This window comes from Columba livia, chromosome 1 (assembly GCF_036013475.1).
Source record: "Columba livia isolate bColLiv1 breed racing homer chromosome 1, bColLiv1.pat.W.v2, whole genome shotgun sequence".
Lineage (NCBI taxonomy): Eukaryota > Metazoa > Chordata > Aves > Columbiformes > Columbidae > Columba > Columba livia.
The window spans coordinates 179,246,344-179,263,591 of NC_088602.1; the positions used below are offsets into that span (position 1 = coordinate 179,246,344).

The window sequence follows — 17,248 nt, forward strand, 5'->3', positions numbered from 1 at the left end:
GAAGAAAGTGGTTAAAAAAGTAAAGATCCAGTTCCTAAACCCTTCAGTTCTTCCTGCTCAGACCAAAAGGCAGACATTGAATACATTTTGCTTTTGCTAAAATAATAAAAGCATGTGCTGTTGAACAAATATTGTACCTTTATTTAGTTGGGCCTAAACAAAATCAGCATCGTCATTTGCAGGACAGCTCGTCCCAGGATGAATCCCGTCCATCGAACCAAGTCGGGGTGATGGTGGGTCTGTTGACGGTGGGGCTGGGCTGGGATGGCTGGGAAGCACCTCTGCAGATGGGACCATTTGTGGACGAGCTTCCAGGATCGGGTTGAAAATCATTTGCCAGAGATGCCTGTTGAGTTACAGCGACTAAGCACTTGACAGTGCTTGTCTCAGCAAGAGCACATACCATATGCTTTGGGGACGTTCCTGAGTAGAGTATTATCCTTCTGGCACCCCAGTGAACTCATTAATATTCCTGTTAGCCCCTTTGGTGGGACTAATCCAGCAGCTCCTAAAGTCGGTGAGGAGGTTCAAGTTGTCTTTAGGATGCTTTGAATAAAACCTTAGATGAAGTTTGAGTAATTTAAGTCATGCTGGCAGAATTATTTTCCAAAGTTATAAATGTTCATTTATTTGCCGGTTTCTTTATTCCTAACTACCTGCTAACTCTACCTAATGAATACCAGTGTTGTGAAATGGAAAAAGAAATAAGTTTTTGTAGCAGGATTTGAATTTGTATACATTACTGCTATTTTCCCAAATTTTTCCAGAGGAGGACTGGAATAAGCTTGCATCGACATTCCATATAATACCAATTCAAATGCCAATGTATATGTTGATCGTGTCTTTTCTCCAAATATGTGATCTGTTCATGGGAAAAGCTGTAGAAATGTTAAAGCTGATGTGGAGAAAGGAAGTGCCGGATTAAGCTATTGTAGTTCTCATTCAATTCTGGTCATTCTTTATTGCTTTCAGGTCACACAACAAATTTAATGAAAAAATCATCTTTTGCAAATAGCTTATTATATGTAAGAGAATAAGAACTGGGCTCTGCCAAAAAGAAATCCCCGTCAGATCCCAATATTTTTCCAGACCCTGTTTTTTTATATGCTGGAAAAATTTCTGTCTGCTCACCGTTCATTTTAACAGCAGATCTTAATTTTTCTTTTGGAAAAAAAAATAATAGGATATATGGGGAGTGAGGAAGAATGAAGCTACAAACTAAACAGACAAAAGATACTATTTCAAATGAATATACTTATGGTAGTGGGAGGGAAACAGACAAAACAAGTAGAGAAGACTGGAGAGGATCTCCTCGGGGTTCCACTGATGTGGTAACAGCTGTTATTACAGTATCTGGCTTTTTGAATTAAATATTGATAGAAACAAATGAATAAAAGACTGAGTAAATGGAAATGTGTGTTCTGCCTTCCTAAAGCTCTTTTTCAGCATCTAGAGTACCAGAATCAACACCCTTTTATACAATTAATAGTATTAAATAACGGCATCAGATGACAGGAAATAAGAAAGTTCCTATGGCAACTAAAAATAAGCACAGGAGGAAAAAAGCATCAAATGCTGTCAGCAGACAGTGTAAAAGACAACTGTATGTAGATGACAGAACAAGAGCATACACAGAAATCTTGTAAACCTATGCATTTTGATAGCTTTTACTGGTAGGTTTTTTTGTTTTGTTTTGCTTTGTTTGGTTTTTCTCAAAATGGGAATATGATACCTTAGTTACAGCATCTACTTAATATCTGAAACTGTTGTGCTGAGACTGGCTCCTGGTTTATGGCCTGTGAAAGGCAGGGACAGATCCCCTCAGCTTCAGGAGAGCAGATGTGTCCCCCTTGGGTTCATATGCTGTTTGGAAAGCCTTTGTGTGCCTCCAATCTCATTCAAGTCTCCCGCTTTCTCTCAAGGTTACTTTTTTGGTCCCTGCGTACAAAATGTTGAATGAGAAAAGTTTTTGATAGAAGCAGAAGTGCAGAATGTCTGGTAGAACTATAACTCGTGGAAGATAGGGCTGTATGTGTCATGTAGGTGCTACTTACCTGTGCAACTGTGCTTGTTTAAAGTTATACTGAGTTTGAGGAGGTGTAGATGATAAAATCCCTAGTGGAGGGGAATCCTGAGTGTGCAGCTGCACGGCTGAGGCTACAGCTGGGCCAGTGTGAGCTGCTCCTTTCATCTCAGTGGGAGAACTAGTTTTAAGACAATTTAACTCTTGAAATTCCTGGGTTATCTGCTTTTCCTACCTATCTGATCTTCCTACCTTCACCTCTCTCATAAAAAGCAAAACCAAGCCCCCCTCTTCTTCCCTTATCAGACCTGCACAGGGTGGGGAGAGCTGCACTGTTCACCCTTCATTGTCCATGCTCTGAAGATGTTCTTGCCCTTGGAGACCCACCCAGGCTCCCCCATCCAAAGCACAGGCACTGCTGAGCAATGCTGAATCTCCATGCAGGACTGTGCTGTGCTCACCAGGGGAGACAAACCCACTGTCAGTGTCTTGTCCAGCTCGGGAAACTTGGTTTCTGAGCAGGAGAACATTCAGGCCTGCAGACAGCTATGGGATTGTCTTTCTCTCCTGTTAATTCTGTCCTATTAAGTGATAAAAATGAGTTTATTAATGTTAACTCTGACATTATGAGGTGATGTGGGAGAATGGCAAAGCAAGAGCAAAAGCAAAGGCTTGGAGAAATGCACTCAGACTGCCCTGATGCCAGTAAGGGCTTTTATCTTTACTCAGGACTTTCGTAATTTCTGATTTTTTATGTGTCTGTGCTGATAAGTGACACATAAATGCACCACCCCAGTTGTAGAAGGCAACCCCATTGTTCCAAGGACAACTTCATTTTCAGTCTTAATATTACATAACCGAGAGGACCTCCTGGGGCAAGAAGCCTGCTCCTCAGTATGGTGGGCAACCATTCCATACAGCTGTATCCATAAAATTAATTTGGATATGTTCTTATATACATATGTATATATATATATATCTCCTTCCCACTCCTGTTGTGCCATGTTTATATGATACTCTATCGCAGATGTAACCCATCATTATGTGACTCAGGCTGCAAGTCAATACATGTAACCACAGGCATGTGGAGTACGAATAGATAACAGCCACTGATACTATTCTAGCTTACTCTGCAGTTTGGGTATGTACAGGCTGTTGAGAGCAACACCCTGCCCCTGTGTGGACTGTACTTGCACTGCCTGCAAGTAAGCACATGCACAGCTACAGAGAAATCAGGTAGTCCACAGCAAAATATCAGAAACTAGGGGATAGAGTCACTCAAAAGGAACCACATTCTCGAACTGGCTGACAAGAACAAACATAAACATGTTATATTTTGCTCTGACCTAATTAGCACAGCAAAGAAATTAGCTGTCTTCTGATTGAGTAAAGGTGTATAGTACACATAAGTACTCCGGCAAACAAAATGCTTCTGAAATAATCTGAACCAGGATGTCGCTGTAGAGGGAAATTGCACATTATATTGTAACAGAAATTCAGGGGGTGGCAGCTGAGTGTTGGCGATTACCTCTGGATCCAAACAAACTCATTCTCATTCATGCCGCGGCCACCGGTGCTGAGCCGCCTGTGTCCCTGGGAGCCGTGGGTGCTGCGTTAGGGAACATTTGGTCTCTGAGCCGCGAGTTCCCGGCAGGTACAACCTGGAGCAGGAGGCAAAGCAGATGGCACAACTCGTTCTGTCCTTCCCTCCGTCCGTGAGCACCCTGTGCTCTTCAGCTGCTAGAGGAACGTATTGACCACTTCTCCAGCGCTGCTACAGAGCTGGATAATTACAGTGATTACAATGATTAGATTACAATGCAGTTTTTCCTACTCTGCTTGTGAAATGCTGCAGCTCATCCCGCCTTTTATTCATGGCAGATGGCAGATTTGCAGCCTGTGTGAATGGGTGCTGCAGGAGTAATCCTCTTTTTTTTCCCTCCACAGCCAGGATATATTCTTCACCTTGTGTGAACTATCGGAGCAGTGAAACAGACAGCACATCTACTTTGTACGAGTCAGACTTGACATCTAATTTACCCTCTCATATTCAATAACTCTCTCTGATAAGCGAGTTGAGGAAAACAACCACCAACAACAAGCAAACAAAGCGTCAGTGACCTCATAATTTTTGTTTCTTGGGTGAACAAATATTCTTATTTTGTTGAAGAATCTTAAGTATTAAGAAAGAAATAGAAGGAAGTATATGGTTTGCTTGTACTAAAAAAGCTCTAAAGAAGACAGTAGGATTAAAAGTTTGAGGTTTTTTATTTTTAAATACATTTTTTTACAGTGGAAATTGTCAATGTATCTCTTTAAAAATGAGTTTAGTTGTAACACGGAATGAGCTAAGGCATTGTACCTAACATCTGTAAGACCTGTACTAAAGAGTGCTTTTGGTGGCTCAGAACATGACTGCTGAAATGCTGACTGCTCAAAATGCCAAAATTTATGGAGGTTTAGATTTTTAAAATATCCACAAAGCACAAATCCCAGTTTTTGTCTGAAAAATGTGCTTCAAATAATGAAAACGCTCAAAGAATTTCGGAACTCTCGTTTGCGGAAGGGATAAATGAAAGGTCATTCTTCTCTCCTGTGACATTGTCATCTTTTTCTCTAATAAAGTCCAGCTCCATTGAGCCTGGTGAAGGTTTGGACAAAAGTATTTGACTTACCTACGCTGATGCAAAAATGTCTCCTCTAGCAACAGTGACAACTTTTTCAGCAAGTGTGACTCAGATTATTTGATCCAACACCAGCTACCAGGTAGACCCAGAAGCTGAAGGGGAGCCCATGTTGATTGTCACTGTTTCAGTAAAGTCAGTTGTTGAAGCTGTATGTCTGGTGTAGAACAGAGGAGGCAGAGGCACTCATACAAAGTCTGAAACTCAGGTAACTCCTGCTGATCGAGTATGTGAACAAACTCCTAAAAGAAAAACACTTTTCAGCTGGAGTGAAGAAGTGAAAATGGGAAAAAGAAAGAGAAAATGGAAATAATTTTGCAATATTAATCTGTAGTGTAATGGATTTTTCCTTTATAGAGTGACTAGTGTTCTACTAAAAACTTTATGATATCTCCTGCTTATTGGATCACTTGCGGATTATGACTGACAATTCTCTTTCCTTCGTTGATCAATATTTCAATAAGTGTGTACATAATAAAGTTGCATTAGTTTTTTTGTGAATAGTATTCTTGGAATAGAACACTTTAAAATGGCTTTGTAAGCACTCAGAAGGAAAACTTCAGAAACCAAATAAAATTGTGAAGTGTAGATACAACAAGTCAGCCTATCTCTGTATGGGAGATCTCTCAGACATGGAAGGAAAATCTGAAATTGCTGGGTCAAATGTTCTATTAGCATAGCTGTCCTATTCTTTTCTCATTAAAAACAAATGTAAAATTTCACATGAAGCTGTTTCTCAGCTAATTTAGAGCAGGCTCTTTCATGTGCTTGTTCCTAAGGGATGCAAAACATTCTTAGCTACTATTGAAATGAAAGATGAAATTGTGTAGTACCTTGCAGGACTGGGCCACCAGTAATCAAGGCTGACTGCATGTTCTTGGGACCTCAGGCAATGCAGTAATGCCATCTAGTCAGTGACCTGCTATACTTAATAAGTATAGCCATCTTACTGGAAACACATTGCATATGTTTAACCTGAAAATAATAAGAAATATTTTATTGTATTAGTAAATTAAAAACATTCATTCATTGCACCTTTGAAATTGAGAGTACATTTCTTTTTGCTATGAGTGTGTAGGGTTTTTTCCCTGTTTGGTTCATTTCTGTTTCTTCAGCGAGTGTAATTTGGAAGAGGAAGATAAATATATGACTGATGCATTAAAATCAATCAAGATAGCAAATTTAATATAAAAAATTCTTCAGATATTCTGGAAAAAAGTCTAAGTAATGGGAAAATGCAGTGTGATGGTTAGTACTCATTTGCTATATTACAGTCAGAAATGCTCTGTAGCTTAATTTTCCTTGTGATTACAAATGGCTCTTAACTTCACTGTCAAGTCCAAACTATACCACAGCCTTTGAGATAACCAGGTTATCTTGCACATGCAGCTTAGAACACATGTGGCAGAAGGGTAGATGACACACATAAGCCCAGCACCATGAATAAATATCATTCACATAGCACAGAACATACTTGTAGTATTGCGCTAATGTAGGGTAAGGAAAAAATTCAAAAAAGTCTAGCATAACCATTTAAAGTCTTTTTATTGTAAGCCACAGGATTAATTTATTAGGTGTGGGCTCCTAATCCCTGTTCCAAGTTGAGGCTTTTCAAGAGTAGGCATGCGGGAACACATAGTGCCTGGTAATCTCCCAGTCACAAAGGACACAAGACAGAGGGGAAGCTGCCAGAAACCTTCGTTTTGTGGAAGGCTGTGGTGGTAAGAAGGATGAAAACCTTCAGGAGTTGTATCCATAATCAACTGCTGATGGTCTGAGCTGAGGAACAGGGACTCCAAGGGTGCCATCTTGCCCAGTTAGAGGCATGAACTGGAAGAGAGGAGCTAGGAAACCTTCAGCAGAGCAGTCTGGTCCCTCAGACAGGACAGGTCCCTTGGGCCACCCCTGCACTGCTAAACCAAGCAAGACCAGAGAGGCTTCTCAGCGCTTTGGCCTCCAGGTACACACTGCCATGTCCACCCTATGCAGCCCTTGGCCCAGATGCACTGTAGCATCCCCATGACCCTGCCACAGGGCTGGTTTGCATTGGTGAGGTGGAAGTGATGCTGTTGCAGTGGTGTGAAGCTGAAGATATGCCTTGGGTTCCCCAGCCCATGGTGTGGGGCAGGCGGGGATGCCTGGGGGTGCACAGTCTGCTGGGACAGTGGTGAGGGCGATGTTGGGTGGGGCAGGGCTGGGGGACATTGGGAGAATTAAATACTATGGGGGATCTCCAGCCTGGTACCTTGGCCCTCTTATTTACCAGGGGAGACACTCTAAACCAAAGTGACTGCCTCGGATAAAGGTTTAGCCTGACCCTTTTTTAGCTGTCACACTGTGTTCATGGAAAACCTGCTGTTGAAGAGGACTGCTTTGTAAAATTGCATCAAAGAGGGATTTTTGCTGTTTGTCATTGGATTGTGTTTCAGTGCTAAATCACATCAAGCCCAGAAAGATGTCAGGAAAAAATGGAAAACCTGTCGCTGCTGTCATCCCGAGTTTTGTTTACATTTCTTTACATTAAAGCTCTGATGTCTGTAGGAGTTTTGAGGTTGATCTTGTTCTTGCCTCTACTAAGTTTGAAGAATATATTGTTAGGTAGTAAATCAGGTCTCAGTGTTGCCTGTATTATGTTTACGTATTGTAAAATCATGTGGTCTAAGTGATGCTCCTAGGAAAGCATATCAGCACTTAAAGCCATAAGTTTATAATTTTCAGTCATCCTGCATTTAGTTATTATTTGCAAATGTTAACGTTATGTATCACAAAATGTTAAAAAACCACAAAGCTTTGAAAGTCAAGCAGTAAAACTTAATTATATTGGTTTGGTGGGTTTGTTTTTTTTTGGTTTGGTTTGGTGGGTTTGTTTTTTTTGGTTTGTTTTTTTGACTTTTTTTTTGGTTGGTTGTTTTTTTCCTGTCTTTAATCTGTGCAATATTAACAAGCTTCCTTTGGGTTTGTGCATTATGATCAGTCTTTAATTAAGAGAACACATATTGGTTTTTTGTCCTTGCTGACAGGCTTCTTCTACTGAAATTTTTAGTCAGACACCTGACATGGAAACATGCTTTGTATAGATGGCCCATTAATGAACTCAGTATTTGATTTTATCCTTGTGTTCACTGAGCATCCAATGCCTTATTCATTTCACATTGTGCAAACCTGATGCAATGCAGAATTATTTGTTTCCTTATGACCATTTCTTTCATGTTCATCATTAGTGTACCCAGCTGTTTTGCAAGCAGTAATGAACTTATTGCCATACTCCTTTGCTGCAATGAAGAGTGTTATTAGTTCCATTTTTCAGATAATAAGCTGAAGCCTATAAATAATAACTTTACAAATTCTGGAAATTGAGTAAGAAAACAATAGACAGCTGTTCCTCAGACTTCATTTGTTCGCAGTACAGCCTTCCCTGATGTCAGAAGCGGGTGTGAGAGCCCAGTGCTCCTGCAGGGCAGATGCAGCCTCCTGCTCCAGGTGAGCACACAGCTAAGGGGCCACCCATGGCTATGGAGGGATGGCTTTCGGTGAACGGTTTTGTGAGGTTAGCTGGGTAAAAGGGCTTGAAAGGAGACCGATACCTTTCCCTTTGCCACCGCGGGGAGCGATCCCATCTATGCAGCCACCTTGTGTTATCTCCACCTTGGTTTCGTGTCTGGCTCCTGGACCAGCGCACCTGGGAATTGCAGGGAAAGTCTTGTCTTAGCCTCCTTTATCCTTTGGTCAGAAATAAAATAGGCTTAGCATGGACAGAATCCTGGGAAGTGCTATTTATCAGCTGCTACTAAACATATGCAATCAGATTTTTTCTCAATTATTTATAACTTGGCTGTGTTTGAGCATTATACCCCTCCGCAGACAGAGATGCACAACAAAAGGCTCATCCATCACACAAAGACTATTCAATGCCAAATTTCACTTCCTTGCCTCAAGTCATCATACTGCCAGAAATTATTGACAAAACTGTTGTAGTAATCACTGGTAAATAGTACAATTGGCAAATAATGTATTTTCTGCTGACTTTATTATTGGAAACAACTGGACAATTTATGCTGACACTCTTTTGGAAAACAGACATGGGAAATTTCAGCCCCAACAGCTAAATTCTGGAAGAGCTTTGAATGACTGAAATGAAGGGTTTCTAATAGGAAGAGTTTGACAGCATTAACTGCAAAGAGCCTTAGCCATTTATTCTGCAGTTGCTTTTCTCATCTTGTGAGTTGCAAATCACCTCTACCTCTGCTCCTCCCCAGAGTCACAGTCCCTGGTAAGACACACTATATGAGACATGGAGGTAGAGAGGTTGAGTATCTTTAGACCAGAGTATTTGTATGAAGACTGCACTGCTCAAAGCATATATGGAAGTATATGAGGATAAAATAAAAAAGTAGGAATTAGTTTTATGTACAAGGTACACAATGCATGTAATGATTTTTTTTTCACTTGATTCATCTCTCTGGAATGAGTAGCACTAGTGCTATCTGTTATTCACATAGATGGTAACTTCCAGTTGTAGAATCGGTGCAAGGTATTTACAGTAACAGTTTTGGTTTTAGTTATATGAATTTGATGTGAGAAAGATGCAGACTGTAATATAATATTAACATGAGTCCTGTCCACAGATTAAAAAATCCATATGTACTCATTAGGGTAAGTAAGTGATAGAGACAGTACAGGGGGAGTGTTGTGTGATTATGGTACAAATGCTGTTTCTTTGTGTTTGCTCAAGAAATCCCAAGTGCAGCAATAACATAACTTATAAAATAAGCTTATAATTCTGGTAGCATGTACTTAAAAAAAAAAGCTAAAGGGCCTTGTCTTTGAAGCATTTCTTCAGCTTCAGGTAAAGACAAGACTTTGTACGATCTGTGCAGGAACTCTTGCATGGGGTTAAAATGTGCGTATTTTTACATCTTTGGGAATTGTCAGTCATTTTGTACCTGTTTATTTCACAGTCAGATTCCAATTACAGCCTGCTGCTACGAAACCTGTCCATAAAAGCTGGAAAATACAGCGTGGAAGACATTATTATATGCTGAGGTATCATTAGAATAGTTGGTGTGTGTATTTGGGAGCGGGTGAAGAAGACCAGCAGCGAGGAGGTCTTTCTTATTTCACTTGCTACATATGACCTGGTGAATTTCTTGTGAGTGGGAAGATCATGCCAGCACATTGCAGAAAACAGGTTTTTACCATAAGCACATTCATTCACCGACTGCACGTGTCAGGAGGAAATAAAAGAGATTGTTATGATCGATAATACAGAATTGATTGGACATGACAAAGCTATAAGAGTCAAGGACCCAAAGCGTGTTTTACCAATGTGATGGTAAAATTATTAATATTTAAGACTTGAAAGGTCTGACTAAGAAGTTTATCCTAACTAAAATAACAGCCTTTTTGACTATGAGCTAGCAGTCTGTGTTTTTTTCCCCCTCCCCACTGCTGACTGAAGGCAATACAGGGTGGGCCTCATAATACGGGCTCCACCATGAGCCATCCCTCCACATCCTCACCTTATTTACTGGGTGAGTCTTTCTTAGAGCTGTGGCAGCTACCAAGCTACTGAAGGAGTCCGTCCCTGCTGGAGACCTGGCTTTGTTAACATCAAAAGTATTGATTTTCCTCACTTTTTTTTTTCTTTTTTTTCTGACACAGTCTATAGGCTGTGTCTCTGCAATCACTTGGCAGAGCACGGGGGAACAGAGAGGGTGATGCTGTCCAAATGTTTTCTCTTTGTGATCATGGTTAATAAAGCTCCCGTCTGACCTGTCCTAAATTGTACCTGTGTTATTACACACTTGGATTCCCCAGATCTCTGACACCAACCTGCAGCCTCAGAATTACGTGGTAATAAGGTTCTTATGACAGCATACAGGAAAGTCACTTACATATGAAAAGTCTACCTTTTTTTTTTTTTTTTTTCTCTTTGGTTTTAAAACTTTTAGAGAACTTTGCACTGCATTTCAGTGATATTTGTCTTCAAGGATTCAAGCACCTTTTTTTAGCCTAAAGGAACAACTTTCAAAGAGACCTATTTTTCTTAGCAAGACCACATCCACTCTGAACAGAAACATATCACTTGGAATTTATAATGTAATATTGTTTCTCTGAGTCATCATGATTAATCCACATTAGTTTATTATCACTTACGTTCAGCCTCAACACATTATCTAAATTATGTTGGGTAGCTTGTATATCTGAACACTGAAGTCTTATAAATGGTAGCTGCTACTCTGATTTAGAACCTGAATGGGCAAAATGGTCTTTATAATGAGTATTTGTTTATTAAAAGTGATAAAATCTTAGGCAAGCCATAAAGCAAGATTGGGACAATAGAAACACATGCTCAAAGACTGTGAGAAGCTAATATATTTCACTTTGTATTGGATCACCCACAACTGTACTGAATGAGTTCTACCTCGATGTGAGTTACCTTGCTAACACCATGTCCAGGGTGGCAGAAGGAGTCCAAAGGGGCCGAACATCTGCTTTTGGAGGGCTGTGGAATGCTCACCTGCTCTATGGTCCCACTGCCTTCCCAAAACCTCAGGGCCTGGGGGAGATCCACACTTTGTACCTGAGATGCCAGCAAGTCAACAATGAAGCTGGTGAGGGGTCTGGAGCACAAGTCTTAAGGGGATCTGCTGGGGGAACTGGGGCTGTTTAGCCTGAGAAAAGGAGGCTGAAGTGAGACCTTATTGCTGTCTACACCAACTGAAAGGAATTTGTAGCATGGAGGGTGTTGGTCTCTACTCGCTAGTAACGAGTGTTCAGGAGTAGAAATGACCTCAAGTTGCACTAGGGGAAGTTCAAATTGGATATTAGGAAAAATTTCTTCACAGAAAGGGTTGTCAAGCATTGGAATAGGCTGCCCAGGGAAGTGGTGGAGTCACCATCCCTGAAGGTTTTTAAAAGATGTGTAGAGGATGTTCTTAGGGACATGGTTTAGTGGTGGACTTGACAGTGTTAATGGTCAATGATCTCCAAGGTCTTTTCCAGCCAAAATTATTCTATAATTCTCTGCCTGGCCAGTGACACTTGCCTCTTTTCAACAGCCTGGTTAGCACACGACAACTGGTGAATACCGTGTTTCACGAGATGGGTGAAATGAGGCTTGGAATGAGTCAGGGTGATGGCTTGACTCAGTCAAATGAAAGCCTAGACCTGTTAACACAGTACCTAGGTTCCTCTTAGTGAGGTTAGGGAAGGGGTACAGAGGGTAAAGCCAGGATCTGCTCGTAATGGGAACACTGTTAAAGTGCTGCCTGTCATTTGCAGTGATGCTGGGTGTTTGTCTGACCTGCAAACAGTGTGACAGGTGGTCCCCTCACCTAGAGAGGAGTGACAGCTCTTTGCGGAACAGGACATCCCACAGCACACAAGCAGCCCAGGGCATGATCTTCAGCGAGGGAGCAATGCCAACAGCAACAACCTTGGAAAGCCTCATCAGGATGAAGGTGGGACCTGAGAGGGTTAACTGCACAGCACAGGTCACTGTGGTGGGGCAGGTACTGCGGTAGGACTGATGATGCTGCCTTTAAAATGCCCAATCTGTATCTGTGCTGGTTGCTGTCAACCCCATTTCAGCCTCTTGTGAATGTTATGTATCACTGTTGCATGGAAAATTACATCCAAGGGACAAAGAAAAGATGTCCAAATGTTTACAGGGATAGAAAACAGCACCAGCCTGCCAATGCTTTGTGCAAGGAGATGTCCCACCAAATCCCTGTTTCTTGTCACCTCCTCCCTCCTACCATCATCCTGGTTCTGCTCGAAGCACGTTCCCTGTGCCTCCTCCAAGTCCTCGCCTGACGCTTGGTGAAACCACTGGAAATATTGCTGTCAACTTCGAGTCTTTTCCTTCCCCCAATATATATCCAGGGGCTGTAGCCTCTGAATCTCAGATTTTGTCTATTATCCTGCATATTTTCAACTTTTTTTTTTTTTAATTATTTTTTAAGGGATGTGCTGGAAGAGACCCTATATCCTGCAAGTAAACCAAAACAACTGTGAAGAATTATTCTCTTTACTAGGTCATGTCCTTATTTCATTCAGTTTAAAAGTCAGCTTTTCTCACCCATCTCCTCTATCAGGTCCACTACATTTTGGAAAAAAATGATGACTTGTTTCTCTGACATGGCAGAGGCTGTTTATCCCCAAAATGTTGAACACAAAAATGTAACATGATCTGTATATACATAAGCTATAGTATATACAGGAATGTTGAATATCAGGCCGATTTTCACTTTTTAGTTTCAAAAGGGACTTTCTTGTCAGTAAACCACATGGGATTTTTTTTTTCTCAGTACTTTATTCTTAGTGACATCTTTTTGTGGAGCACAGAAAGGTAAAAATCAAGATACATTTACTGTTTATACAGATACTCCATGATTATTGCTGATAAGGAGCAATTTAAAATGACAAATCACTATTCTATAAATCAGATATAAACAGACAACTTACTGGACTCCTTCCAAGATACAGTGAGACATGCATCAAAATATCAGAATGTAATTACTTTCATTATGTATTCCAATTAATCTGAAAACAACTGAGGCTGTAAAGATCAGATTCTGCTAACTTTTACTGACATAAACCCCAATATTATTTATAGAATTAGTTGTCCTCTGTTTACTTGATTAAAATATGGACTAATCAGCCACTGCTTTCCTAGAAATAGTTCTTGAGTATGGTAATTTGCCATCTTCTGAAATTTTCTTTATTTAGCCAAAACACAAGTACATATTATAATTCACGGTAATATTTTAAACTTATGTCTGGTTTAAAACCAATGACTTAACTGGGAAAAAAATTCTAAACTAAAAGATCATTTGAAATATGTATCTGAAAGCTATAGTCTCATTTATGAACCCATGTTCTGCTTCTGATATTCCCAAAACATTTTGTTGTTTTAACACAGTCCTTTTCTAATAAGCATAAGCAATTATTGTAAGTTGAAAATTATTTTGATAATGAACTCATCTTCACCTGTGACATTGCTTCAGAGGGGGAAAGGATATGTGGCAGTTGTGGCCATGTAGCCATTTCTGAGTCTGTGTTGTCAACTAATTTAGACATCCTTCTTTGTCTGCAAATGAAGTGATTTATCTGTCTTCATTATTTGTTTTAAAACATGCTTCCTTCTTCCTTTAAAATGGAGCTTTATTTTTACCTATCTAGAGTTAAAGGAAAAGAAACAGAATAAATATTAAACATTTGTAAAACATTAAATCATGAGCTAATTAAATACTACTATATAGCACATTTTAATTTAAAAAACCCTTTAGCTCTCTCATAGGATTGGGAAGTTCAAGGGAAAAGCTTGATCACAGCTTCCTGGAAGGGCAGCCCATGTTGTGAGAGGACCGAGAAGAAATCTGTTGCAAAACCTGAACCCTGGGATTTGAAGGACCCTGAGTCTCTTGCTGGATATCACTGTCACCTGCCCAGCCTCAGGAGGACCTGAGAGCAGGAGACAGCCTTTTGTTATTTCCCTTTTTTCCAACCTTGGGCAACAAGATATATTTGTAGATTAATTAGAGAGAGGGCAAGTTGTCCATGCAGTGGATGAGTATACCAGGAGTCCACAGTACAGGGCATCCTCCCAACTCCTGCTGCTTTGTTGGTCTGGAACTTCCCCATCCTGTGTTGTGAGTGAATCCCCTGCTTCGCTCTCAGGTTTCTACAGGTCACCCCTCCTTTTCTTGAGGAGCTCTTCTGTCAGGCTGGCGTTCCACTATTACTCTAGTCACACCACTCCGTGTGTACCAGCCAAAGTTTCAAAACAGCTCCAATAACAGTTTCCTGTACATCTCTGCTTTACAGATCAGTGAACTTGAATTACATTTTCCACATAGAATCATAGAATGTCCTGAGTTGGAAGGGACCCACAAGGGTCATCATGTCCAGCTACTCTCCCTGCATATGACAACCCCAACATTCCCACCATGTGTCTGAGGGCTTTGTCTGGTCTCTTCTTGAACACTGTCAGGCTTGGGGCCGTGACACCTCCCTGGGGATCCTGTTCCAGTGCTCCACCACACTCTGGGTTAAGAACCTTTTCATCATGTCCAACCTAAACCTCCCCTGGCACATCTTCCTGTCCTTCCCTTGGGTTCTATTGTCACATGGTGATGTTTCAGGTGATTCTTTGGTCTTTTTTTTTTTTTTTTTTTTTGTAATAATCACAGCAGAGATGGCAAGTCAAAGAGTGAGGGGTTTCTGCTCTGATGCCTGCCTACATGATGCTGTAACAAAAGTCTTCTCCACCTTTGGGGCAGCTCAATGGGTGCAGACTTGCATGGAAGTTGACTGCACTGTGTGGGCTCGTGATGGCTGTGCTTTGGTAGGTTGACTCTTCCTGGACAAGTCCAACCTGCACAGAGAAGACCACTAAAGACAAGGATGTCTTGCCTTGGTGGGCAGCATGCAGCAGTGCCAGAGCTCTTCTGTGGAGAGAGAAAGGATATTGCTGTTGCCTACTCCTAATTACGCAGCTCCCCAAACACTGAATAATTATGTTTGTAATCCTTTCCTCCTCTATCAGTTTAAGTCTTCTGACCCCCTTCCTCCCACTTGGCCCATTCTTCTTTGGCACCATGCCCCATTCAGAGCTTAATTACTTCATCATACTTGCTGTTCCCTAGTTTGAAGCCACTACTTTTTGTTTTGTCATATTCTGGTAATGCGAATAATCCTCTTCTTTTGAAGGTATTTATATTCTGTGATCTCGTCTCCCCTGAGCCTTCTCTTTGGCAGGCTGTAGAAATTGAGTTTCTTCTGTCTAACCCAACTCACTGGATACCTTCTAATGTTGTTTTCTCTCTCTGTGTTTTCTGTAGTTTCACAGCACTTGCAAGCTGTGGAGAGCAGAGATGACCCAAACTGAAGACCCAGTGTGCTTAGCCAGAGAAAACACTCTAGAGCCTGTATTACCTTTATAAAACAACAGCATACAATCAGCCATCCCTCCTGATTTTTTTTCTCCAAAACTTAAGGTAAAAGAAACTATAAAGGAAAAGGGATATTCATTAACCTATTAACAATTTGTTGATCTAAAATCTGTGCCCAGTCTAAAACCCATAAGGCTATGATTCACCATGCAGCTCCATACAGAGCCTGGATTACAGATAAGAGTCATTTTGACTGAGCCTTATCTAAACTGCACTGGCTGAAAACATTGATTCTAATGAAGTTATTTATGACTTACACCGACTGGTTTAAAGTCTTTGTCTTTCATATCTAAATCTGTTCTTCCAGATGTAAAGTAGATGGAAAGTCTTGTGATTAGCTGCAGTGAGGATATGTAAAAGAAAATAACAACCAGAAGCGCTTCAACTCCCTCATGTTTTGGATCCTCCTCAGCCAGCGACTGTGTAATAATCTACAGAATGACTTAAGCAAAGAACCTATAGATGTACAGTGATGAGAAAATTTACAGTGGTTTCTGCTGTACAAAAGTACTGTCAGAAAGCACTAATGCCTCAGCTGTTTTTCCTCCATCATCTTGTTTGTGTTATTTATTTTTAGACCCTGATGGTTTAATCAGTGCCATGTGGGCTGAAGGCTCCACTTACCTGGAGCTCATGGAGGGCTACAAATGCAGGTTGCAAGAGCCTTATGGCAATGACTGCCCTTCACCCCTGCACAATATGGCTTTATTGGGAGTTTTTCATTAAAGGCAGGTATCTTGACTCATCCAACATTTTAAATCCCTCTTGGTCTGAGACATCTTGCATTTGCTAGTCATGCCTCCAAAAATAAAAAAGTATAAAACCTCTGCAGAAAAATACCTCACGTTGTTTAGCGTGTATTTCTGGAAAAATAAAAGGAAACAGAAAGCAATGCTTTTTCTAGAATCCTTGTTTATTTCAGGGTATTTTCGGTACAACACCTTCTCTTTTTGCTTTAATATAGTAAGTGATAATTGCACCCCTTGGGTAAATCTTGGCTGATGCCTAAAACACATCTAGAGCTGTTTTCATCCTACCATGAAAAACTATTTGAAATGGGAGGCTACAATCATTCTAATATGAGCCATCAATAAGCATCCTCTATCATTTAAAAAAGCTAGGCAGTGCCGAACTTTATTAAATACCAAATATTTCATTGGCATACAAAATTCCATAGCACCATTCTGTTGCATCAAAAACGAAGGAGAAAATATAAAAATAATGAGCTTTATGCATTCAGAAATCTCACAGAGCCCAGATTCTGGCTTTGACTTGGCAGTACACAAAAGATCTACCCTGTGTCACAGAATTTCCCCAAAACTCACTAGTACTCATAATGCTTAATGGTTTCAGTGGAACTAGAATTTCTCCCTAAGAAAGTTGCTTTCTCCCGCTGTTATTGCAAAGGCAGTTCAAACCAAATAATACACTTAAAATTATGTTGTGCTTTCTAGCACAAATGCTTCTATATTTTGTAGACTTCTCCGGAAGAGGTGAGTGGCATGGATCTTGCCTAGTACTTGCATGATGTGCCTCCTGACAATCCCACAAGGTGCAGTGGGCATAGTATGAGAAGTCACAGT

At 40.7% G+C, this 17,248-nt stretch overlaps 1 long non-coding RNA gene across 2 annotated transcripts in view; it reads left to right on the forward strand.

Moving 5' to 3' along the window:
- LOC135578204 (uncharacterized) overlaps positions 1 to 17,125 on the forward strand; it is a 50,096-nt gene extending 32,971 nt beyond the window's left edge. Inside the window, exons 2-3 of one of the 2 annotated variants that reach the window (XR_010469545.1) lie at positions 15,555 to 15,710; positions 15,973 to 17,125. This is a non-coding gene — a long non-coding RNA (uncharacterized LOC135578204). Of the gene's footprint in view, positions 1 to 3,970; positions 10,484 to 15,554; positions 15,711 to 15,972 lie in introns of those variants that run through there. The other variant, XR_010469544.1, reaches the window with a different exon arrangement.
- The last annotated feature ends 123 nt before the right edge of the window (positions 17,126 to 17,248 follow it).